Genomic DNA, 24542 nt, shown 5'->3' on the forward strand with positions numbered 1-24542 from the left:
GAATCAAAATATCTAAGAATGTGGTGTGGTAATCCATGTTTTTAATAAGTTCCTCAAGTAGGCACCAGTCAGCAGATTAGCATTGGGTGATCTCTGTGTCATCTGCATGGTGGGGTTTTCACAGGACAAAGGCCAGTGAGAGAGGGTGCTGTCCCAGGGCTAACACAGAGGCACTGTCCTGTCCCATGAGCCATTGGTATTACTCTGTCTCTGTAAGTGCATGAGACCATTCAGACCAAGTGTGTCCTGTTTTATCTATTTTTTATATTTAATTTCCTGGAACTGAACTAACCATAACACTTAGCAAAAAGCAAGAAAAGACAAATGACAGCTGTGTCTTCCGCTGTATCCAGAGAGCATGTACCACTGAGGGAATATGACATGCCATTCCATGTTCCCTTAGTCCTTCTTGGTCCCCACATTTCTCTGATAACGCTGACATCTCACCTCCCCGAGTGTGTGTCTGCTTTTTAAAGATACATACCTTGTGAACAACATGGTCCCTAAGTGGGTGCCAGCTTCTTCTCCTGGTGCTCAGCCTTAGAAACAGCCATCACTTCTGAAGCTGGGGGAGAAGTTCACCGTGCGGGTTTTCTCAGTGAATGTGGGACTCTGACATGGCTTCAGGGATGCCCTGGGACAAATGTGGCGGATTGCAGCTCCTACAATAAGCACTGCCTTAGAACCCAGCCCTCGAATAAGATGGACAGGGTGATTTTAGATGTGGGATTTCAGGTGATGGTTTCTGGGGACAGGTAGAGGCCTGCCGGAGTCCAGCTCCTGCAGGTCCAGGGGTCCCCCGAAGGATGACGATGCAGGCCAAAGAGAAAGTGGGAGAGCCTTGTGTTTCATTCTGATCCCCAGACAAGCACCGCTGCCCATCTGGCAGGCGTCTCCGTCTTGTCTGGTTCTCAAGGTTTATTTATGGCAAAAGGTACAAGGACAAGAAAGGGCAGTAAATGATTTCCAATAGATAAGTTTTACAATTTTAGCCACAGGCACTCAAGGTGTCATAGGTATTTTTACAAAACCTCAGGTCTAGCCTCAAGGAAACGACCTTTAACCAAGAGGCAAACAGAATTCTTTAGTAAAGGTCAGTTTTTATGAGTAAGGGTCATTAGGCTGTTATCACTCTAAGAGGAAGTTCCCAGAAAGACAAGTTCTCAGGAGATCTGCTTGCTCTCATAATCCCAAAGATGATAGATACATTTTATGCAGTAGTGACTATCACAAAGGCATTCAGGCCCAGAAGGTATTCAGTTATCCATATTGCTTAGGGGAAAGTTATGTGTTGCATTAGGGTGTATCTAGTTTACTTGCTTATCTTTTCCCTGACCAGGTGTGGGCACATCTCAGGGACAGGGTGGGGGGCTGGGGGGACAGCCAGCTCCTGACTCTAATTAGCAAAACACTCTGAGGTTTGGTGCTCAAGCAAAAATGAGTTTCAAGAGGGTAGATTTTGGGAGCTATCTGGGGGCAAGAGACCGTGCAAACTTGCCTTACCCTCACCAGGAATTTTCACTCTACCGGTGAGTTCAAATAGCTCCCAACAGAGGCCAGAGGTAATTCCTGCATAGATACACCTCATGTGAAGGGAGGGATGTGCTGGATACATGTGTGCTCCTGGAGCACACAACACAATGCTGGACACATGGCCAATTCCTAACGCACAGACCTCAGGTGTGGCTGAGTGACCGAGGGGCCCGGCAGGGTGGAGACCACAGCACTTGTAAATGTGGGTAGGGCCAGGGACATTTTGCAGTCATGTAAAATGTTTGCAGATGCCATGACATGTCATAGCATGTTGAAGGATGTTTTGACTTATTTATGTATTTACGTATGGTGATACATAAGAAAGGAGAGGGCCTTATCTTATGCAGCTTCATCAAGACCGAATATGTTATCAGACGAGTCTCACATGCTGAATTCTCTGAGTCCCCCCCGCTTGGTGATGCTTGATGGGGAGCAGTTGCCCAGTAATATTGGTATTTAAACGTCTAGTCCTTAGTTGTAGGGAGAAGCATAGGATGAGGGCTTCCAAGTCACAGTTCTTCAGACCAAACACAAATTTCACCATATCTTGACAAAGGTACAATACTAACTTTCAACCAGATGCTTTTTTGGATTAATTGGAACCAGGATCTTGGAAATTTCAACATTATATAGAAGAGCTTCATCAACTTATAAACTATTATCAAACAGAAGCAGATTTGGCTTTTGTAGCAAGAGAGTCTTTTTTAAAAAAAAATATTTTATTAGAGTGGACATGTGAGCACATGTGCATGGAGGAGAGGCAGAGAGAGAAGGAGAGGGAGAGAGAGAATCCCAAGCAGGCCCCGCACTGTCAGGCTTGGTCTCACAAACCTCGAGATCATGACCTGAGCCCAAACTGAGAGTTAGACGCCGAGCCATCCAACCCACTCAGGTGCCTCAAGAGAGTCTTCTTCTGTGATTAGAAGTTTCATAGCAGGATCCCATTCCTCCTGCTCCTTCTGGAGAGTTTTACGGTGTTTATATACATACACATACACATTTTCTTCCTGATGACTTGTCTGTGAAGGTAAGGGCAGTAGGTCTGCATGGATCCCAGCGTGAGTTAGCACTGTGTCAAGGTGAGGAGATGTGCAGTGTCTAAGCAGTCATCTCTCTCTGTTATCCCGAACATGAGATATTTAGCGGAGGACTCTTGTCATGCTGTAGTGGCAATCTTCAAGTCTGTAGAAACAGGAAATGGGTTCAGGAGAGAGGAAAATGATCTTAAGGCTAAAGGTGATTCCCAGTGGTTCTCAAACTCGATTAAACATCAGAATCATCTGAAGGACTTATTCCAACACCTAGTGCTTACCTCATGCCAGGAGCTCCTGATCCAGCAGGACTGGCTGGGGCTGGGAATGTGCCTTCCTCACAAGTTCCCAGGTGACGTGGATGCCGCACTCCTGGGGAGCGACTACCATAGGAAACAACCTGAGGACCAGCATTTGGTTGTGTGGTGGGCTGGGCTACTTCTGTTCCCCTGCTTACTTTACAAGCACCTGCTTCTTTGAGCAAATCCAGTGCACAGGTGTGTGTTTCTTGGCTCATACTTTGTTTAAAAAATTGCCAACTGCTAATTGTCATTTAAAAATCTGGAAGGAGCGCCTGAAAACCTGGAGGGAGCGCCTGGGTGGTTCGGTCGGCTAAGCATCCGACTTCTCAGGTCATAATCTCACAGTTCACAAGTTCGAGCTCTGCTTTGGGCTCTCTGCTCAACAGCTCAGAACTTGGAGTTGGCTTGGGATAATGCGTTTCCCTCTCTCTCTGCCCCTCCTCAACTCATGCTCTGCCTCTTTCTCTCTCTCTCTCTCAAAAATAAATAAATAAATAAAAAATAAAAATCAATCAATCGATCAATCTGGAGGGAGTTGGGGCGCCTGGATGGCTCAGTCAGTTCAGCACCAGACTCTTGATTTCGTTTCAAGTCATGATCTCGCAGTTTGTGAGTTTCAGCCCCACGTCAGTAGTTTGGAGCCCCCTTGGGATTTTTTCCTCCTCTCTCTCTGTCCCTCCTCTCCTCATGCTTTCTCTTTCTCTCCCTCCCTCCCTCCCCAACATATAAATAAGCTTAATATTCTCTTCTTTAAAAAATGTAAAAATTTTGGAGAGAGTATATAAAATTTTAGTTTCTCTCTTAAAGGGGTATACTTGGCACTCTGGATCCAACATTCTCATAACACAAAAAGAAAAGTAAAAGAGCCTGGAGCTAAGAAATGGCTGCCCCCTCAGGTGGCAGATGTGTGCTGCTTTTGGCTATGACATCCCCATTCTGTCGTCTGCCCCCAGCCCACCTCAGTCCTGTGTGTTATGTGCCCACAGGTGTGGAGTTCTGGACTAACAGGTACTTGCTGTTTCCCAGGCGTGGCTTCTATTCTCCAGCTTCTGGGGCTTTGCTCTTTTGTCTTGAGTTTGCCCTGAGCTTCCCCTCTTTTCTTCTAGCCGGAGGTCATCTTGTCTTTGCTTGAGTCCTAAACTTCAGACTCCCCTAGGATTGTAGTTAGGGAAGTATAGATTCACGCCCAGTACTGTAATTACCTCTAGGCCTATCTTTCATCTTCCTTGGTTTGGTGAGTCCTTGGGGACAGATTCTGTATCTCTGAACAATGCCACCACCATGTGCCATGTCCCAGCCCTGATGAGAAGTGTGACACAGAGGCCCTAGGGTGGTCTCATGATTCCCCCATCGAGGTTTACCCCCTGTATAATCTCCCCTTGAGTATGAGTGGGTTCTGTGACTTCATTCTAACCAATAGAATATAAGAAGGTGAGGGAATTTTGTAGATGTCCTCAAGGTCTCAAGTCAGTTGGTTTGAGTTAATCAAAAAGGATATCCTGGGTAAGCCTTACTTAATAGAAAATCTTTAAAGAGCGACTGGACGCTCCCTGAGAGCAGAGACTCTCCCTGGCAGTTTGAAAAGGAAGCAGCTTTTGGAGAAACCCCTTGGCAAGGAGCTGAGGACACTCTCCAGGACCTGAGGATATCTTCCAGCCAACAGCTAGCAAAAAACTGGGGCCTCAGTCTTATGGCCGCAAGGACTAAATCCTGCCAACAGTTGGAATGAGCTTAGAGGCAGATTCTTCCCCAGGTGAGCCTCCAGATGAAAACACTGCCCAGTCAGTACCTTAACTGCAGCCTTGTGTGACCATGAACAGAAGACCTAGCTAAGCTGTGCCAAGACTCCTGACCCAAAAAAAAGCTGCGGGGTTGCAAATGTGGGTTTATTTAAGCAACTAAGTTTGCAGTAACACGTTATGCAGCAGTAGAGAACTAACAGAAGGGGTGAAGAGAAGGGGGAAAGGAAAGGATATCATTTATCATAGCAGTACTGTAAAATATCCTCCAACCTAATGGCTCAAAATAACAATTTATTATTTCTTGCAATTCTGTGGGTTAACCGGATGGTGATTCTGCTCCCCATGGTGTCAAGCAGAGTCACCGCCAAAGCTGCGTGAAGCTGGGAGCGTAGCCGGGCTGTTTCGGTTCTCCCCCAGAGGGCTTCCCTCTGCATGTGGACTAGTCCTCCAGGGTCATGCTGTGAGGCCACTCCCTTCAGTGCAGTAGCCTAGACTTGACTCCAGTATGGCAGTTGGGTTCCCAGAAGGGAAAAGCAGAAGGAAGTGGGGAGCAGGCTAGGAGGGTACTTGTGGCTGTCACTTTTTAAAGCTACTGCCTAACCAGGGCCTTGCTCAAGTCAACTGCTTAATGAAACATTTGAGAATGAGTTGGAAGAAGGAATATGTTATTGGCGATTTAACTATGAGTCTGAAGACAGCATCATGATTGTCCGTGAAAGGTGTCCCTTGCCAGCATTTTATTTCTAAGAGCAGAAATGAGGAGCTATTTATTCATTTATTGAGTGCCATTTACTTTTGCCTAATATCCATTGGGTAGCAGCTTAACAGCAGCTCTTACATACTTGGAATAAAATATGAATTCTTCAACATGGAAGGGACTCATTCCAGGATCTGCTCAAGAAATAAATCTGCCTACATTTACATTAGAATAATGGTCATACTTGCCACCATAAGGTTCTAAGTGAACTAAAAAAAAAAAGAAGAAGAAGATTATGGAATGATTTATCATTACCTTCCCTGATGCGTGAGACAGAGTGAATAGGTAAGAAAATGGCAGGTAAGTGATTTAAAAAATCTAGCCCTATAAGGAGACGTGTATGGCCCTTGAAGAGTATGTTTGCCAACCCCAGATCTCAGGGTATCAGTAAGTATGTTGTTGAAAGTCATTGAGATGCCCTTGGAAATCCCTGGATTGGCTGTCTGACAGATAAGCCAGTCATGGTGGCTTTTCCCTTCCTTTCCATGGCCTTTTCCCACTTAAATAACTGTACTAACTGCATAATCAATGGCAGAGGACGGGGGAGCCTTCGTTGCAAATACCGCTCTCTGTGTGATAAGGTCTCTCCTGTGCTTGGAGCCATGCTCTCTACTTTTCTGTCCTGCATGGTTTCTGTTTTTTCCCTTTTCTGTCAGTGCTGCCACCAGGGATGGACTACGGGACATAGTGACGGGGTCCTTCAGAAGGAGGATGAGCTGCAGGCACGCTGCCAGGGGCTGGACCCAGTGCCCAGCATGTGAGATCTCCATACATATCAGACTTAACCTCCCCTTGGACCCTGGAACGGTGGTGACAGGAGCACATAGCAGTGTCACAGCTTTCATGCCACTTCCGTATCAAAGGCACACCCTGGAGAGAATCATGTTCCCTCTTTGCTGAGACCCAGGAAGCCAGAGGCTCCCCAAATCCAAATAGAACAGGATTCCTGAAATCCCTGTCAACATCCACCTGCTTAGGGGCTAATCGCTCTATTTGCTTTGTAATATACCCTCTTAGGGACATTTGGCTGCAGTCACCATGTAACAGACCACGTTTCAACTTGCTGCTTCTGTAAGTGAAGTGGAGAAGCCCTTCCTGGGCGTGCACACGGGGCAGGGACCCTTCTGTGCCCGTTAGACACCCCTGCACCACCTGTCCTTCACTTGTGTCTGTGATGAGAAGCGCAGGCAGCATGAGGATGCTCCGCATGCTTCTCTGGGCCTGACTCTCCCTCAATAAGAGAATGCTCTCCGCCGGTTTCCTGTGCCGAAATGTATAAACAAAACTAAGGAGAGCTAATGCTCACCGAATGCGAAGCATCAGCCTCCATTCTAAATGCCGCACATGTATTTAATCCACACAGAAACCCAAGAGGCGAGTACTGTTGTATCCCCTTTATACAAAGGAGGAAACTGAGGCTACCCAACTGACTCAGGGTTTCATGACTAGCATTTGGTGGAATACCAGCCCAGCATCAAATGCTGAGGCTCAACTCTGAACCAGATGCAGAGATTTTGAGGGGGAAAAGCAAGACAAAATGACCATAGGTCCCAGGAAAAGCTGTCCATACCACACACATTGTCATTCAGAAAATAAGTTCATGTCCTGCCCCCTCCAACCCAAGTACAGGGGAATGGTATGCAGAAAGTCAGAGATTTAGGGATCACAGAACCACCAACTGGGGCTACAGGCAGAGAAGAAGCGGATGGCAGATCCAGATGTGGCCTCAGGACGAAGCTGTCTGGGTGAAATGATTTTCCTCTTTATAAAGAATTTCAAAGGTGAATGCTGTATCAACTATGGGTGCTGTATGCTCTATTATCAGTTACGTCCAGAACAAAAGCTAGGACAGTAGCAGCGAGGCCCTCGGAGAGATGACGGGGGCTCAGGGTCCGTGAAGGATCCTTGATGCCCTGCTGGGGATGGCATGGAAGGATGTGGACAGAAACGGCTCCAGGTTTGGGGTCCAAGGGAAGCCCTTGGTCACCATTGTTTGGGGGTCTGGCTTTGGAGCTCTTTTGGAAACACTGTTAGACGTCACTGTCCTTTGACCTGGGGTCACAAAGATCCCCAAGAAGGAGATGTCTTGGGCGTTTTGCCCCAGGCCTCCCTCCCTTGGCATAATTTGGAAGCGGAAGCCTTAGCCCAGCCATATCTTAGGGGCCCCGAGGAGTGGCTGCAAGGCGTAGCTCTGTCCTGGTGGCTCTGGGGGGGTTTGGAAAGCCCAGGCACTCCTCCCTCCTCGTCTTCCCTCGGACATGTGCCACCCTGGAGCGCAGAGCTTCGGAGCTGAGTCAGGCCTTATCCTTTTAAGAACCCAGTCCTTAAATAGTCTCAGGCAATTTGGAAGGAATTTTTTGTTCTTTTCTTTTGTTTTTCCTAAATTACATTGTTTCCCTTTCTGACTTTCCAATGCTTTTTACAAAGTTCTTTCTTTGCCTTTCTTTGAGCTGATCAGGAGAAGGAATTTAGCAAAATGTAGCAACTGGGGAAGGAGTTTGGGCCATCCTGCTTATAGAGGAAGGGGTTTCGGGGTGCTCCTCTTGTTCCTACCCTGCCTGCACTCTGGCTCTGTCCCTCGTGCCGTAGAACCAGAGTAATGTGGGGCCTTAAGGGTGGCAGAGGCTGTTGGCAAGGGCAGTAAAGAAGAAGGAATAGCCGTATGGTAGGGTGCAGGGTGGACATTCATTCATTCAACAGATTTGTATTGAGAGCCCACCATGTCCCAGGCCATTGTCCCAGAGCCCGGAGCAGGGGGCTGACATGACCAGCTCTCTCCCTAGAGAGTAGATAACAGATCACAGATAACAAACAAGTGAAAAGACCAGTTGTTAGAATCCACGATGCATTTTCTGAAGGAGACACACACTAGCCTGAGACAGAGAATGGGGTGGCCAAGGGAGGTCTCCCTGCAGAGAGCACATGTGAGTAAAAGGAGCCGAGCAGGGAAGGGCGGAGGGGACGGTATTTCCATGGGCCCTGCAAAGGAAAGGCTGGGCGTGCATGCAGAGCTGGATGAAAAGCAGGTGGCTGAAGCCTGGTGGGCTTGGGGGCAGTGCCATGGGGAGGCGGGAGGGCCAGGCAGGTGTTCACTCCTCCAGGCTTCGGTGGGCACAGTACAGAGTTTTGATTGTGATCCAAGGGCAGTGCGGAGCCTCGGAAGGCTCTTGAATAGGAGAGAGACGTGAGCTGTTTTCCGAAGTGCTGTCTGCCTATCGTACAGGGAACCAGCGCACAAGGCATGGACCTAGCTAGGTATGCAGCTTTGGTATTGACAGCTCATCACAACTGATTTCGGGGGGGCGGGGGCAGTAGGCAATAGGCAAGTAGTCCCTGTGCCCCCAGCAGTTTTATTTCAAGGCTCAGTTGGGGGGTTACATTTCTCTGTCTCCTCCTTCCCTCCCTCCCTCCCTCTGTCTCTCCCTCCTTCCCTGACTCAAGTCACATCTTGGTCTGAAAGTTTTGGGTCAGTGTGTGTCGCTGCTGTATTTTTTCAAGGGTGATAAATCCTCAAGCTGTCTTAGGAAAATAGCAGGAACATTCATTTCTCGTGGTCAGTCAACGGTATGACAGGAAAAGGCATTTTCAGTCTCTGCGGGAAGAGCGCACGGGGGCCCTCCTTGCCGCTGAAGGGAGGGTTGAAACGGTTCGCTGTCTCCCGGTCTATTTTTAATTACTTCTGCTGGTATTAGACATTGTGTGACTCCAGCGAGAAGAGCATGACGAGACAAGTCGGGAACGAGGCCCACTGGGGCATGGCTACTGCCAGCCATTGAAAAATCACTTCGTGTCGGGGGCTCAGACAGCCTCCTGGGCACTGTCCCTGCAGCTCCCAGTGCTGTTCGTCTCCCCGGGCTTGGCGCTGGGGCCTTGGCCTCCTCCCGGCCACGCTGTCTCCACAAAGCAGCGAGGGGACAGTGTGCATTCCTTCCTGTCCCCGCCCCTGTGCTAGGCCCAGAGTCAAATGCTTCCTCTGCTCATTTTATTCTTATCTCTGCTTTATGGATAGACACTCCTAGTGCCATTCATATCTTATATGTGAGGGAGCCCAGGCTCAGAGAGATTAAGTCACTTGCCCAGAGTGCACAGCTATGAAACCGGGGTTCTCTGATCCTGACCCATGTCAGACTGTCTCCACACCTGTGTGCCCAGAGGGGTTTGTGGTTGGGGGCACTTACAAGAAAAAGAATATTTCCTGGGTCCCACTCTCTGCAGGGGCAGCCCTGGAATTGACATTTTGATAGACGGCTCACAGACCACACTTGGTGAGTGAGGAGGGTCTTAGGATCCCTCTGTGGCTCAGTGGGTGAAAACTGTCCACACTGGAGCATGCTGAGAAATGTCACTCAACACCGTTGAGTTCCCAGTGGATTGGGTAGGGTCCAGATAAGGACAGAAGCCTATCAGTTATTTTAGCAGAGAGAATTTAATGTTAAGAATGTTGACCACAAAGAGCATAAAGAGAAGTGTAGGGTGTCATGGAATTAGCAACGTCAGGCAACAGACGCTGTCCCCCAACTGGTGGGGTGAGCAGGAGAGGTGAAGGGAGAGGAGAGGTTGTTCGGGAAGACTTAGAAGCCAGGAGGAGAGGACTTGGGGCAGGCACACAGACTCCTAAGAAGGGCATGCTGGTTGGAGAGGGTAAAGGGTTTTGAGGAGTGGGTGCTGGGGTCTCTGATTTTGGGAGTGTTAGGGACACTATAAACTAGCTTCGTTCGCTGCTCCCAGAATGAGCTGTCCCTGCCCAGGGCCAGGAGCCTTGCTGGAGCCATGGCGCTGGGAACCAGAAGCCGACAGGAACGAAACAGGAGGGGAAAGTCCCACATCCTTCCTCTGTTCTTACAGCCTTCCCCTGCTGGCCCTTCTGGCAGAGCCTGGCCAGAAACAGCTGGCAAAGCAGAGCCCCAGCCCCAGCCTCACTAAGCCGGGTGGATTTGGTGCTGAGGCACACCCAGCAATAACTGGAAACTTGCTGAATGAGTTCAGCATTGTTTGCAGGCTAATGACAAGTCAAGTTCTTATTTCCTGGCTTTTATTCCTCTTGGACTATTGAGTAGGGCTCTTGAGGAGGGGCAAGCGTAAGGAAGCCGTGCTGCCTGATGGGAAGAGGGTGGCATCCGGGTGCCCACAGACCTGTCCCTCTCATCTGTATATTGGGGCTAATTATGCACACCTTGCAGTGTGGTTCAGAATGAAACGAGATGATGTGCCAACAGGATCGGGGCTGGCCACAGAGCGGGGAGGGACACGATGGTGTATTCTCATCATTGTCGCCATGGTTGACAACCACTCTTACGGTGAAAATCCTCTGCTGTAGTTAAAATGTGGTTGTACTGGGTGGATCCAAGATGGTGTAGCAATAGGTTTTCACATGTGGAAAATAGAAAGTACATTTTTATCCCTGAATTTGGATTAATCTTATGTAGTGTCTTGGTTGACTTATAAGAAGATTAAAGTATTCAAATGCATTTAAAAAAACATTTTTAAGCCTTTCCTTTCACCTGTTTCATGAATAAACATATACACAGAACTGAGATCTATTTAGTCATTCACAGTCATTAATGAGTTAGTCTACATGATAGTTAATGTTCCTCAATTCAGATGAGCAGCCTGTCTGTATTAGCAACGTAAAAAGGAGATTTGAAAAGTAGTGTTGCTTTTGTATTAGTTCTCTCTTTTCTAGAGTGGTTAAGGCTTTACTGTCTCTGAGTGAGGTGACTGTGGGCAAGTGACTGAATCTCACGCCTAGTATCCTCATCTGGGAAAGGGGAGGGGGTGGTGCGGAACCCACGCCGCCAGGGCTGGGTTGTGGAGCAGGCCTCAGTGATGGCGAATGCCAGTGGTGGAGAAGAGACTGGTCTGCCGGAGGGTGGGCCAGGCTCTGCAGGTGCGTGACCGGAGCAAACATCCTCGGGCAGCGGCCCTGCGGTGAGGGAGGAGGATGCGGACCTGGCCCAGCAGGTTCCAGAATGTGTGGCTGCTGGAGCGGGCTTGGAAGTGCTTAGTCCTGTTACGCAGCCTTATATCAGTTTCCCGACCTCATTGGCCAAAACGCTCCCCCACGGATGGTTTGGCGGGAAGCCTCACAACAGCCTGCCCATGGGGGACCATGGATTTTGAGCTAGGCTGGCACAGTCCACAGAGGTGTCCTCAGGCAGAGGCTCCGTGTGCCTCTGCTAGTGGGAGCTGCTTGGGGGCCATCTGGCCATCTTGTGTGTTCACCACCTCACCAGGTGAGCTGTTGCCCACTTTCCTGCATTTCCTTCCTGGGATGGGCGGGAGAGGGTGCTTTGCGGGACTAAGAGGAGGGCAGAGTACACCCCTACCATCTGGAAAGGTGCCCCGGTGTCAGGGACAGGAGCCTGCAGGTCTAGAAGCCAGCTGTGCTTTTCCACCCCCTGTTGCTCTGATACCTGCATTTAAATTTCCACCAAATCACATTTCATCCCAGGCTTCCTGTAGATTGGCTTCATCAGAAGGCTCCACAGCCTCTTCTCCACACAGCAGCCAGAACTTCAAAAATCGGAGGCTGGTTTTACCAAAATTGAGGGCAAAATTTCCCCCCCAAGCCTGACTAGCTCCCCACGCCTTGCTGAGTTTCAGCTGATGTCCCAAGAGAGAGACGGGTGTGCATTCAGCCCAGCCTCTCGACTGCTGCCCCCCATGCTCCCTGCACAGCCTGCTGCTCTCCGCCGCGCCGGGCACACGGTCGCCGTAGGTCTTCAGCACTTGCTGTTCTCTCTCCCTGGGACACTCTGCCCCTCGATTGCCAGTTGACTCACTCCTCACTTTCTTCATCTCTTTGCCCAGACACCATCTTTTTAACGAGACCTACCCTGACGCTCCCATTTAATGTTATCCCCGGCCCTGACCACCAGTAACCTTGGTTACCGCTTTCCTTTTAACAGCAGCATTTCGGGTCTGTAGCATACCATATAAATATCACAAGGAGGCAAATTGTGCCTGGTGTCCCATCCACTAGAAACATGACCATCCGAGGGCAGGGTGCTGGGTCTGTTTTGTCCCTCAGCGTGCCCCAAGTGACCAGAGCAGTGCCTGGCACACACGTGTGCTCAGGAGGCTTTCCCAGAAGGAAGGAGCCGGTGCTGGTGCAGCACTTCTCTGAGTGCTTTGCAAGTATCAGCTCGTTTAATCCTGGCAGCACCCTTATGGTATAGATATTATAGTATGACCCTTTTATAGGTGACAAAACTGACTTGACAGCGGGTTAAGCAACTCTGCACCAAAGCCTTACTTTTAACCTGCTCGCCAGCACCCCCTTCTGGTCTGAGGCCCTGGGGCGGACCGAGGGAGCACGGAAGCCTCCCGAACACTCCCAGCTGAGCTTCTCTGGGAAGGCAGAGGGTGGCCAGGGACCTGAAGAAAGGCTTCCAGGTTAGGGAGTCTCTAGCACCTTGAGCATCTTGGCAGCACCTAAATGCAGTGCTGATGGATGATTGGTGTCATTATTTCTGCAGTGAGTATCTCTCCAGCAGATACAAGATCCGCTCCTGTTTCCTTCCCCACTTTTAGTACTTTTCTAGGACTAAAGCTTAGTACTAGATACGGTGCTGGATGCCTAGTAGGTACTCAGTAACCATTTGTGGAGGGGAGGGAAGAACAAGAACATTTAGGTCAAGATGAGGTTTCTGGGGGCGCCTGGGTGGCTGAGTTGGTTTGGCATCTGACTTCGGCTCAGAGCATGATCTCAAGGTTCATGAGTTTGAGCCCTGTGTTGGGCTCTGTGTGGACAGCTCAGAGCCTGAAGCCTACTTCAGATTCTGTGTCTCCCTCTGCCCCTGCCCCTCCTCTGCTCACACTCTGTCTCTTTCTCTCTCAAAATAAATAAACATTAAATAAAAAATGGTGAGGTTTCTGCATCCCCCTGTGAATCCTCGGCTGCTTTGAGTTTTAAATGCCATGTGCACAGAGGTCTGACTTGATCTTCTAACTCGATCCCAACAGCCCAACAGAAGGGTCCCCCAACTCCAGCCTGAATCTGAGCCCTGCACTGCTTGGTAGCTCATACTTGTTTTCATTTTGCTGGGTCTTTATTACAGAGAAGCCCCTTGCTTTTCAGCTAACTTTATTAGTAGAGAAATCACCCTTATTCCTCATCAATGAAATTCCTCTTTCCAGTAGATTTTGGGAAATCCACTATTCTCCATAGGGAGACCCTTGTATTCCCTTTTCAAACATCTGGGGATGAAACCTGAGGCTCCCTGAGCCTATAGTTTTGGCCATCGAGCTGGGATCTGCCTACCTTAATTATGTCCATAAACAATACTCAGGGAGGATATCGGCAGGACTTCCTGAACGTGTTCCGTCACTGCAGCCTGCACCGTGGGCCCTGCTCGCAGCTCAGCGCCTCCCAAAGCGCCCTGCCCCTCCCTCCCCACATCACAGCAAAGTTGACTTCGGTACATGTTCACTGTTTCATAATCTCACTGTAGATTCTGTGCTGTACTCTTCACTCCTCTGGGAGTCCTACCTGGACTCAAACAGCTGATGGTGCTGCCCAGTGGGGCCTCTTTGGGGAGGCTGGTGTGGGCTGCATGCTAACTGCCCAGTGGGAAGACTGCGGCCTCATACACTTTATCCTAAAGTGAGAGGCCCATCTGAAAACCACGCTGGCACAAGAGAATGAAGGTGAGGTCTACAGGAAAGATGAGCCCACCAGCCACGCAGCCCCCCGGGGCCACGCCAGGCCCTGGAACAGACTTCCACAGTGCCCTCTGGCTCAGACAGGGCGAACCTACCTGGGGGCAAGAGTCTGGTGCCTTTTGCGTCAGAAGCCTGAACTTTTGGCACGCCCCGATCCTTGGTTCCATCAGTCTGATCCTTAGAACTCATAGAGACTCTAAGGCTTTTAAAATTTGGGTCATTTTAAGTTTGCTGTCACCGGATTTGTGTCTGTGCCTCAATGGGTAAGAGGCAAAAATGATGGTTTCAGAATTTCTAAGAAGCATGTTCTAGTTCAGAGTCCAAACAAAAGGATCTCTGTATGGGCCAAAGAGAGATACTTACTAAAATGTGTTTTCTCCCCCATAGAATAATTATCTCAACCCTCCTAAAAATATGGATCCGTTCTCTTCCTCTGGGCTTAGGAAATGGCCTGTTATGAGCTCTTCTCATTAAAAACAATTACGGGCCCCCTTTAAAACAATATCCAGTGATAATTGTCTAAAACTAGGGATAGAGAGCAGGGCCCCGACGTCAGGGCAAAGGGGTGAAACTTGGAGCTTCTGATTTGCAAAATGGCCTTGGTAATAGGAACATCTTTCTGGTTTTCTTGCAAAAGCCATGAGAAAAAGCACCTGACAGGTGCTTCTGGTCCCCAGGTCCAGTGAGGGAAACGGGACAAAACTCTTGAAGAAAGGGAACAAAGTGTATGAGCCAGGAGCCCTGAAGAGACCTAGATGGAACTTGCCATCTTGAGAATGCAAAAACACTGAAGACGAGTCCTTTAGACCTTTCTGGAAGAATCCCTCTCTGCTGTTGCTGTGGCCAGTTTTTGTTGACTTAATTCTACACAGGTCAGTGTAGAATTAAGTCAACATCTGACCACCAGATATTAGGTTACCTCTGCGACCTTGCCTAGTTTTTTGCGGGCAGGGGGGCTCTGCAGGCCTCGGTGTCCATGAGCTCAAGATGGGGTTGACTTGCATTTAGGGACAGTGCAGGGGCACCATCATCCTCAGCCCCATCTGGGCCCAAGGAGCAAGTTTGAGCTGAGGTGTCCACCCCTCCCGTCACCAGGTCTCGTGTCTGGGCAGTGCCTTGGTCTTTAGGGCCCATGGACTTTGATCAACCTGTGGCAGAAGGTTTGTGTGAGACCCTTCCTGGTTTTCTTTCTTTCTTTCTTTCTTTCTTTCCTTCTTTCTTTTAAACACAAATGGGATCTGGAATTGATCCCAGATAATACATCTGCCTCTTAATTTCACTTCAGAGGGGCAGGATAACAAGAAAGGCGATGAAGACAAGTAAATGCATTTATGATTTATGCCCCTGTGATAAATCAATGGATGATTTCCCCCCAAAATGTGGTCACTGCCCGGCTAACTCATACCAGCTGACACATCTGAGAGGTGCACAAGGGAATGGGGGCTGAGCCCTGTCCACGCCATGTGCACGCCAGGCCTGGAGCCCGCGCCCCACGGGTGGGATCGGGACGTGTGAGCGGGGCGGCTCCGTGCACTCAGGAAGATGGCTGCTTCACCGCCACCTTCTCCTCCCCCTCTGCTCCACACTCTCCTTTCTTGCGTCCTGCCGGTGCAGTTTCAGGCAGCCTGTTCTTGGTTCATCTCCAGCATTCCTGTGCTTGCCTTCATGTGTGGGGAGTTAGATTTTTCCATTCCCTAAAGGTGATTCGATCAGGCCAGTTCCCACCAGAGTCCCTCAAAGCAAGCAGGGAGAGTGGAAAATCACATTAACTCTTTCATTAACTCCAGCTGTTTGGGCCCAGTCTGAGGTGGCAAAGGGGTTTTGTCTGGAGGGCCGGCTCCTGCCTGGGGAGGGGCTCACTGGAGCACTCACTCGGGAAGAGGTACTGGGGGGAGGGGGGCGTCTGGCTGGGTGGGGACAGGGCTATGGCCAGGAAACACTGTCCCCGTGCCCCAGAAGGCCAGCGGTGGCCCTGGTGCCACACATCTGTCATCCTTCTTCTCCGTGGTCTCTCCACATCCTGAAGGCCCACTGCCTTGCCTTCCTGAACCTGGGAAGTTGAATCTACATGTTCCAAAAAATTCTGTCATTAGAAATTTTCAAAAACCTCTCGAACCATTCCTTTGGCTGCTTGGCAGTCACATAGCAGCTGGATTGCTTACTTCCCCACCATTTTTTTTTTCCAAGCATCATCTGAAGCTAATTTAACCAGGAGTAACTTGGGCTTTGGGGGGAAAAAGTCACCTTCGTTTTATAAGTTACCTGTAAATGAAACTGTCTAGTTTTGCCTCTCATTTTTCTCTTGTTGAAAACTGTCTTAGTTCCTCTGTTTTTGCCTATTATTACACAAACTTGAGAAACTCTCAGGAATCTAGTTTAAAGAGATGCAACATTATTTCCTTCACCTTTCTTTCCTGCACGGAAGGCTGAGGGGAGGGAGTGCCAAAGCCATTTCCTGGGTCTAGACTGGGAGGCAAGACTCCTAGAGATGGGCAGAGGGGGCCTAGGAGGGTCCAGAGACTGGTCCCTTCTCCCGGAGGCCGGCGAGATGGCTGATGTTCCTCATCACAGTGGACAGCTGGAGATGGGCGCTGGGTACAGGGTGGGTCGTGGGCTTCATCTGGACCCCTGGCACTGGGGGCCCGATCGCCCTGCTCCAGACAGACTAAGTATAGGAAGGAGAAACGAGCCAGCTAGTAAAGGTTGTTCATTTGATGTCTCTGCTGATACTTCACTTTACCATTTTCCCAGCCAGAAATAATATACCTGCAGCTGTGTTTCTGTAGGACAGCAGGGACATCTAATAATATATCGGGCTGATCTAAGCTGCCTTTTCTCCAGCGATGACCCAAGGGGAAGATATATACTCTACCTTTATGTTATCCGGTGGTGCTAATCAGAAACCATCGCCGTGGAAACAGCTTGTCCAGTTTGGTCCCCTTCTAATAGGAAATCATAAATTAAAACAGATTTTGATAGATTCTGCTTAATGCCAAAATGAAATCCTCACATATTTTGTTGGATATTACATAATTAGTTGACTTCTCAAAGGAATTCTAATTATGCTTATGGAATCAGCTCAAGATAATGAAATACATTCATCTCTCTGGCAAGCCGTCTGTTGCTTAGCACTGAGCTCCGAGTCAGTCCTCTGAGGTTCGCCTTCTCGCTCCGGGAGCAAAGCTTTATTTACAGCCACAGAACTTGGAAATGAAATACAAAGTTATTTTATTATGTACTCCTTCTTTTTTATTCCGTCTAAGAAAATCAGTTTTTCTTAGCTTTCTATACTGTGTAAATGGTCATGTGTAAAGTAGCTGTACTAATCCCCAAACATAAAGTTCTCCCCTATCACCCCAAAATGTGTCACTAAGACTCATAACACCAGAAAAACTGCTGGAGATTGGACGAGAGTAATGACAAGGCCAAAGGGAGGGGGTTCTTTGACTCTGAATTGCGTTATCTGTAACATAAGTACTTGGGAAAAGAGTTAAATAGATGGGGGGTGGTTAAGTGAGTGGATGGTGAGATGGGAGGGCAGATGTGTATTTGAACAGATGGATGAATATTTAATCAGGAAGGGATATAGATGGAACAGAGCTAGTGCACAGAAATCTACCTTTGCATATATTATGCTGTACTTGACTGCTAGAGAAAATTATGAAGAAGAAGAAGGAATTTTTTCCAATAATTTCTTATTTGTAAAAGTGAAGCTGAAAATGCTTTTAATTGCTCAATAGACAGCTTTGAAAGGTAATAGCAAAGATGTAGGGAAAGTTGATTCGGGAGGAGAGTAGAAGAAAGGTCTTTGAGGCAAACCAGGTAAAAGAGAGTATGGCATTCCAATTGCACAAAATATAAGATAAAAATTTATTCTCTATAAGTAAGCCACTCATAACCAAAATTAGAACAAAGCTCTGCTTAAATTTCACTGAAAAGTAGGCTGTTTCAAATCACATTAGTGAAAGAAACCCAAGCCAAGAAGGAGCCATTCAGAGTGACATTTGTGGAGTGTTTCTGCCTCAATTTTTACATTTAATAATGAAGATGCCCTGTCCACCCCTATTGTTGGCACAGGCATAGAGAAAATGCAGGGATGTCTACTGGTTTTCCTCTCCCAATTTAAGCAGTCATGAAATCTCTTCTGATGGGCACAGGCACCAAAGGCTTTTTTGCTGTTTGCTATGAAGTCACCGCCTTTCCAAATGCCCCATGTAGAAAGAAAAGCCCTGGAAAGATAATAAACCAAGTTTTCCTAAAACAAAGGATGACTTGTTTTATGACACGTGGTGCAGGGTGCCTGGGAACTACCAGCCAGTGTGAGGGCAGCCTAGGCCTGCATTATCCCCAGCACCCTAGGAAATACCTTGCACCATCAAACACCTTGCGTCTGGCCTTGCACCTAGGGTGGAAGAATCCTTATAAGAACCGGACCTTGTGGTTGGTGGCTGAACTCCAGTGGAGCACCTGCGGGCACTTCTTTGGCTGTAGGGTTGGATTCTCATCCCATCAAAAGAGCCATTCATGAACACTGTTGACCAAAGGGTTAGTTCTGTTGTGTCTGTAGCAGAAGCAACTCACTCTGGCTTAAATTCCCAAAGATCAGGTTCCCTTGTGTTAGTCACTCATCTCCGTTCTGGCTGGCATAGCATAATTCCTGCATGAACATTGTTTTAAAAACGTCTGAGCTAGGTCCATTCATGAGATGCTTACACAATGGGACCTTTCCTTGAACTATTCTTCCCATTAGAACATTGTAATCCTAGAACGTCACATAATAGAGTGAAAGATATGAATTGGTCTTGAAGACTAAGTTATGACATCTGCAGGGCAGTTTTGCTTTGTGCTAATTGGATATACATTCAGTAAGCATGATTAATCATCATAACTGAGGCGGAGGCTGAAAGGAAGCAATGATAGTAAAGTCAGATGGAATTTGTAGTAGATGCGTGTGCTTGTAGTGATTACATGAACATGTTTCCATTTCATTTCTGTTCCTTCAGAGACAGCAAGCTCACTTTTGCTCAAGCCAGGGGGTGTTGAACCCTGATGCTGGATACACTGCCGATTACCAACAGACCCCTTTCTGCTGAGTTAGCACAGACCTAATCTAGCCTTTTTGAAAAATTGTGATAAATATTTGGACCATATATTAAGAGTCAAAATAGGCATTTAAAATTTGACTTTTGGAATTAACTTGAGATGGCAAAAACAAGAATTTCTTATTCAAAAATGTAAAAAAGGATATTGATTTATTGTAACTATCATATTACGCAGTGTTTAAGGATAACTTCTATTTTTTTTTATTTTTTAAATGTTTATTTTTAAGAGAGAGAGAGAGAAACAGAATGTGAGCAGGAGAGGGGCAGAGAGAGAGGGAGACAGAGAATCTGAAGCAGGATCCAGGCTCTGAGCTGTCAGCGCAGAGCCCGACACGGGGCTTGAACTCACAAACCTCAGGATCATGACCTGAATGGAAGTCGGACACTTAACCAACTGGGCCACCCAGGCGCCCCAAGGATAGCTTCTGTTTTAAGAACAGATATAATCAGTAGGCCTCAAAAAGCAAATCTTCTGAGTGTGGGAGAGAATGGTTTACGTATTAGTAATAAATTAGGTCTAACCAAAAAATAGTGAGCCAATCAAACATATAGTGCCTGGCGTTCCCAGCCTTTTTCCGTGCGGAGTCAGTCATCAGTATGCAGCTGAGAGGTGGAAGACCTTCGCCTTTGCTCTTCCTTCTCGTAGTAATGTTTCATCAAGTGTGAACAGCCTGGCAGAGTCCAGGAGGCTGGGATATGCCAGAAGGGGATACCCAGCCCAGACTCGGGGACAGAAAACGGTGAGGTTAATATGTGGGCAAGGCGATGCCATTGTTCAGGGAGGCGTCCTTGGCCTTTTGCTGTGTTGTATAACGGTGACAAAATCTCAGCCACTGTTGACACAGGCTTACTCCTTTGGTGTAGAAATGCACTCTGAGCTCACTCTTGGCATTTCCTCTGCACCAAGGCAAGCTCTTCATCTTTTAAATTAAAAAAAAAAATCATCCTGTTCCTTCTGGGATTATGAAAGTAAATATCTTTGCCAAACCTGCCCAGATTGCTGTAGTGGTAAATTGGTTTATTACTGCGTTCACTTGGTACAGGGGACAGGACCCTGGAAGAGGACCCGTAGGAATGACGGAGAACCACTCAGTTGTGTGCGGCTGTCAGTGTTCCTTAGAGACCACACTCCTCATGTGGCCTGTAAGGCCCCGCAGACGCCTGGCATCTAGTCCGCCTCAGGCTTCACCTCAAACCTGGGCTTTTTCCTGCACCAGGGCTCCACGCTGTCCCCCAGAGGGCCTTTGTATGGGCTCCCCCGGCCCCCTGGCCGTGTTCCTGTTTGTTACTCAATAGCACACACGCCTTTCAAATTTCAACTCAGACCTGCCTCTCTGTCTCGTGTGCCCCAGCCTGGGCCACATTCTGCTGTCATGCTTTGACATGGGACAGTTTTCCCTTCCTTTCCCTTCTGAGCATGAGTGTCTACTTCCATCCTGCCAATGGTATTGTCTTATTGGTTACCTCCTTCACTAAACCATGTTGTCTCCACGAGAGTCAGGGCCACCTTCCTGGGCGTGCTCCTGCACGGTCGCTCAGGGCTCCATGTTCAGAAGGGCCCTTCGCTAGTCTCTCTGCTCTGCTATTGCTGGGTTTTTTTTTTAATTAATTTATTTTTTTTTTTTGAGAGAGAGAGAGATAGTGTGGGCAAGGGAGGGTCAGAGAGAGAGAGGGAGACACGGAATCTGAAGCAGGCTCCAGGCTCTGAGCTAGCTGTCAGCACAGAGCCTGATGCTGGACTCCAACCCATGAACCGTGAGATCATGACCTGAACCAAAGTCAGACGCTTAACCGACTGAGCCACCCAGGCACCCCATGCTGTTGCTCTCTTGAAATCCTTCATACTTTCCAAACAAGAGCCCCACAGTTTCATTTTGCATGACGCCCCGCAAATCATGTCCTGGGTTGGGGCCCTGTCTGTTTCTATCAGATCTCCAGCACATGGTATACGTTCAAGAAATATTTTGTAAATGAATGTTTCGGTGACAAGGGCTGCTCTCCTTCCATCAATTCCTGAGGTATACAATGCCTAATAGCTCATTTTAAGTCAAGGATGTTCTCTATTTTCCTGGCAGCTCACTACCTAATCTTACTCTTTTCGTAAAGTTTGGCAGATGCAACCAAAATTGAGTTAGGGAACATGCATATTATGATCTAAGAGCAAAAATTGGTTGCAAACCATAGGAAGTATAATAATGGGCTGGTCTGTTCATTTTTGTTCTAAATTTAGAACCAAAAGGGTGATGTTTAGAAAGCAAAATGTGGGGCACCGGGGCGGCTCAGTCGGTTAAGAGTCCGACTTTGGCTCAGGTCATGTCTCACAGTTCATGGGTTCGAGTCCCGCGTCGGGCTCTGTGCTGACAGCTCACAGCCTGGAACCTGTTTCAGATTCTGTGTCTCCCTCTCTCTTTGCTCCTCCCCCACTCATGCTCTGTTTCTGTCTCAATAATAAAGAAACATTAAAAAATTAAAAAAAAAAGAAAGCAAAAATGCTAATTGTCTTGTAGAGGGTGCTGTGATCCACAGGAGCCAGTGCCACGTGGGAGATGGTACATCCTTGATATGACAGAGGAAGTTGAGTCAGTGGCTGGGGCTCCTCCGAAGCAGATAGAAACACTTGCCCCTGTGTTCATTCAGGGCCACGGAAACACCAGCATAACAAAATGTCTGGGTTGATCTTCCGTCTTCCTATCACACAGCTGGGGAAACCTTGCTCTCTCGCAAGGTAAGCTTGGTCAAATGTCTGCCGAGGAGTGGTGGAGAAAACGCAGGCCATCACCATTTTCTGCAGAGTGCCTCACGTTCTCTGCCAGCTGTCTGCCCGGGACACATTTTCCCGTCCCCTCCTTGTCCACCCCAAAGGTGACTCCCACAGACTGCGGGGTTGGCAGGATTTTCCAGGCTGTGCCGGCACATGCTGCTAATAAATTAGGTGCACAGAAGTGTGATGGCAAGGCGTTTCCTCCTGGAGTTCATAGGCCTTCCAGAACATTTATGTCTCATTACAGCCCATACAGCAGTTTATGCCCTAATAAATCAGAGACGCTTTGCAGAGATGGGCTGGACCGTAATGAATCTTTCTGTTGGCATTTTCCCTTTACAGGTGCAAATAATGGAGCAAAACCGCCCCATCTGGTCACTCTGTGCCAGAGAACGCACAGTGGGAGCTGTTTTCTCAAGCATGACAAAGGTCACTGCAGGTAGCAGAGTTGGGGTGGGCAGCAAGGGCTAGGAGTGACGAGGTGGAATGAGGCCACTTACAAGCCGTTATCACTGTGATTATAGGCATTAGCTGGGCTGTCAGGGTCCTGGTCTCCCTTCCTGTGATGGGCCTGAGGTCTTCACTGATTTTTCACGTTTAATTTCCAGACCTGGCTGCTGTCTTGCAACCGCGGGAGAGGACGCGCACCCTCAGCATGGTGTGCAGACCTATTCACTTCGATCTGCCTTGCATTATCTTAATAAGGGGTGCTCCCAGCTAAGTGGGGATGGTTGCCAAGTGGGGAAGGCGGGGTTGGGGGTGGGGGGACCACCTTCTCCCTCCGCCTTCCCTCACCGGTGCAAAGAGATGTGTGGTGAGAGCCAAGTAAATATGGAAATTATTATTAATTATGTGATGATGGACAGAAATGCGTTATTCTGGCTAGGAAACCAACTCGTCTCTGGTGGAGGTTTACCAGATGTAAGAAGTAATAATAATAATAAGGGTATGAAGCATATTAAAAACAGTGCCTAGAAATATGTGAGGATTTAATTTTGATGCTTAGGTATTTTCACAAAGGAACCCATCACCCATTTTGGAAGTAAACAAGTATTGATCTTTCCCTTTGTACTTGATAACGGGGGTCTCCGTTTTGTAGGAGAAAAATTTCCATCTAGTCAAGTCGAAGAAGCTCTGTTGTTTTTCCTGTTTTTTCACCCTACCTGGTCTGTGCACCTGCCCTTCGCAGGGCTGTGGAGGAGCTTTGGAGGTGCCTGGGCTGCTTGTTTGTGTTTATAGAGAGGCTCCGGGGGCCCTCTGAGAGCTGAGTACATCCGGCCGCACTGATTTCTATTCCATAAAGGCTTGCCTGGTGCCTCTGGGAAGGCAGAGGGGAAGCTCACGAGGGGATGCGCGATTTATCAAAAGTGACAAGGAGAACAGAGCTCCTCCATCAGCCTCAGCTACCCTCCTATTTACATAGCACCTTCCTTCCAGTGTTTTCCCCAGCAGATGGCCAGGTGAGGTTCACGGACTCTGCACAAAAATACAGCTGGTCTGGAGCAGGCACAGGGGACCCTCTGAGCTCTCTCTCAGCAGAATTATGCAGGAGTCCACACGGAGGGAGGGAGGAGACAAAGTCACTCCCTAGCTGAAGAAGCCCTGGAAGTAAAGACTCAAAGCCCAGTGCCGCTTGCAAATTGGGAGGTTGCCAAAGCCCAGCACCCCAAGACGGGGCGGGGGGGGTCAAATCCTGGAGAAGTTAGCAGTTGACTACAAGTGGCTCTGCCCATCTGCCCTGCTGTAATGGGAAAGTTAGTAAGACTTGATAGGGTCACAGAGGGACAGTAATGTATAGATTGAGAGGATCACGCTCTGTCAAGGGAGAAAACAGCCTACGCTTCAAAGGGATTCATCCTCCAGGTAAAATAAAAACACCCTCATCATCCTGCTTCATCACGGGAGGCACCGGCTTGGTCCAGGGCTTCCCTCCGAGGCACAGTGTGCCAGACCTCATCTGCTCCAGGATGCTGAGCACACAGCTGCTTCGGTTTCAGGTTTGCCTTTGAAACTGGCGGAGCCATGGCAGGGAGGTAGCACCTTTGCTGTGGGAGCAAGCGGCGCTCATGCTAGTTGGCTGCTCTGCAGTCCTTGGTAAGAGAGTCAGGGGTGGGGTGTGGGTGAAGTGGGGGGAGGGAGAGTGCCAGAAAGAGCTGGGCCTGCCGTGTGTCCCAGGGGATGAGGCCAAGCTGAGAAAACAGCCGAAACATCTTGATTCAGTGCCCTCACCCCCAGCGCCATGCTCTCACCCCCCTTGAGCCATTCCTTCCTCTGAGGTCTGGACAGACCCCAGAACTTGTTCCTATGTCACATTTCCCTTCTCTGAAATCTGCTGATGGAGACTCTGGCCTCGTTCTAGGTGGTCATTTCCAGAATAAAAATGAAAGGTAAAAAGTGTTTGTTGGGGATAGTTTGCTGTCCCAGGCCTTAATATGTTGGTTGTTTAGCTCAGTATCACACTTATGCCTCGGTATCCTGGGGGTGACATGCTTGGCATAGCTAAGATGCCAGACAAGCCACTTTTACACTGGGTGACCTTGTGTAAGACGTCTATATAAGGCATCTGTGCCTCACCTCTCCCGTGTGTGAGTAGAGATTGTCGTGTTAACCCTCTCAAGGCTGTTAGGAGGGTTGAAGCAGATAGGCATGT

The 24542-nt window shown here is 48.5% G+C and overlaps 1 protein-coding gene across 1 annotated transcript in view; it reads left to right on the forward strand.

The window, feature by feature from the left end:
• Positions 1-24542, forward strand: part of CACNA2D3 (calcium voltage-gated channel auxiliary subunit alpha2delta 3) — an 833443-nt gene that overhangs the window by 454882 nt on the left and 354019 nt on the right. The window lies entirely within an intron of this gene.

Source organism: Suricata suricatta, chromosome 12 (genome assembly GCF_006229205.1).
Source record: "Suricata suricatta isolate VVHF042 chromosome 12, meerkat_22Aug2017_6uvM2_HiC, whole genome shotgun sequence".
Lineage (NCBI taxonomy): Eukaryota > Metazoa > Chordata > Mammalia > Carnivora > Herpestidae > Suricata > Suricata suricatta.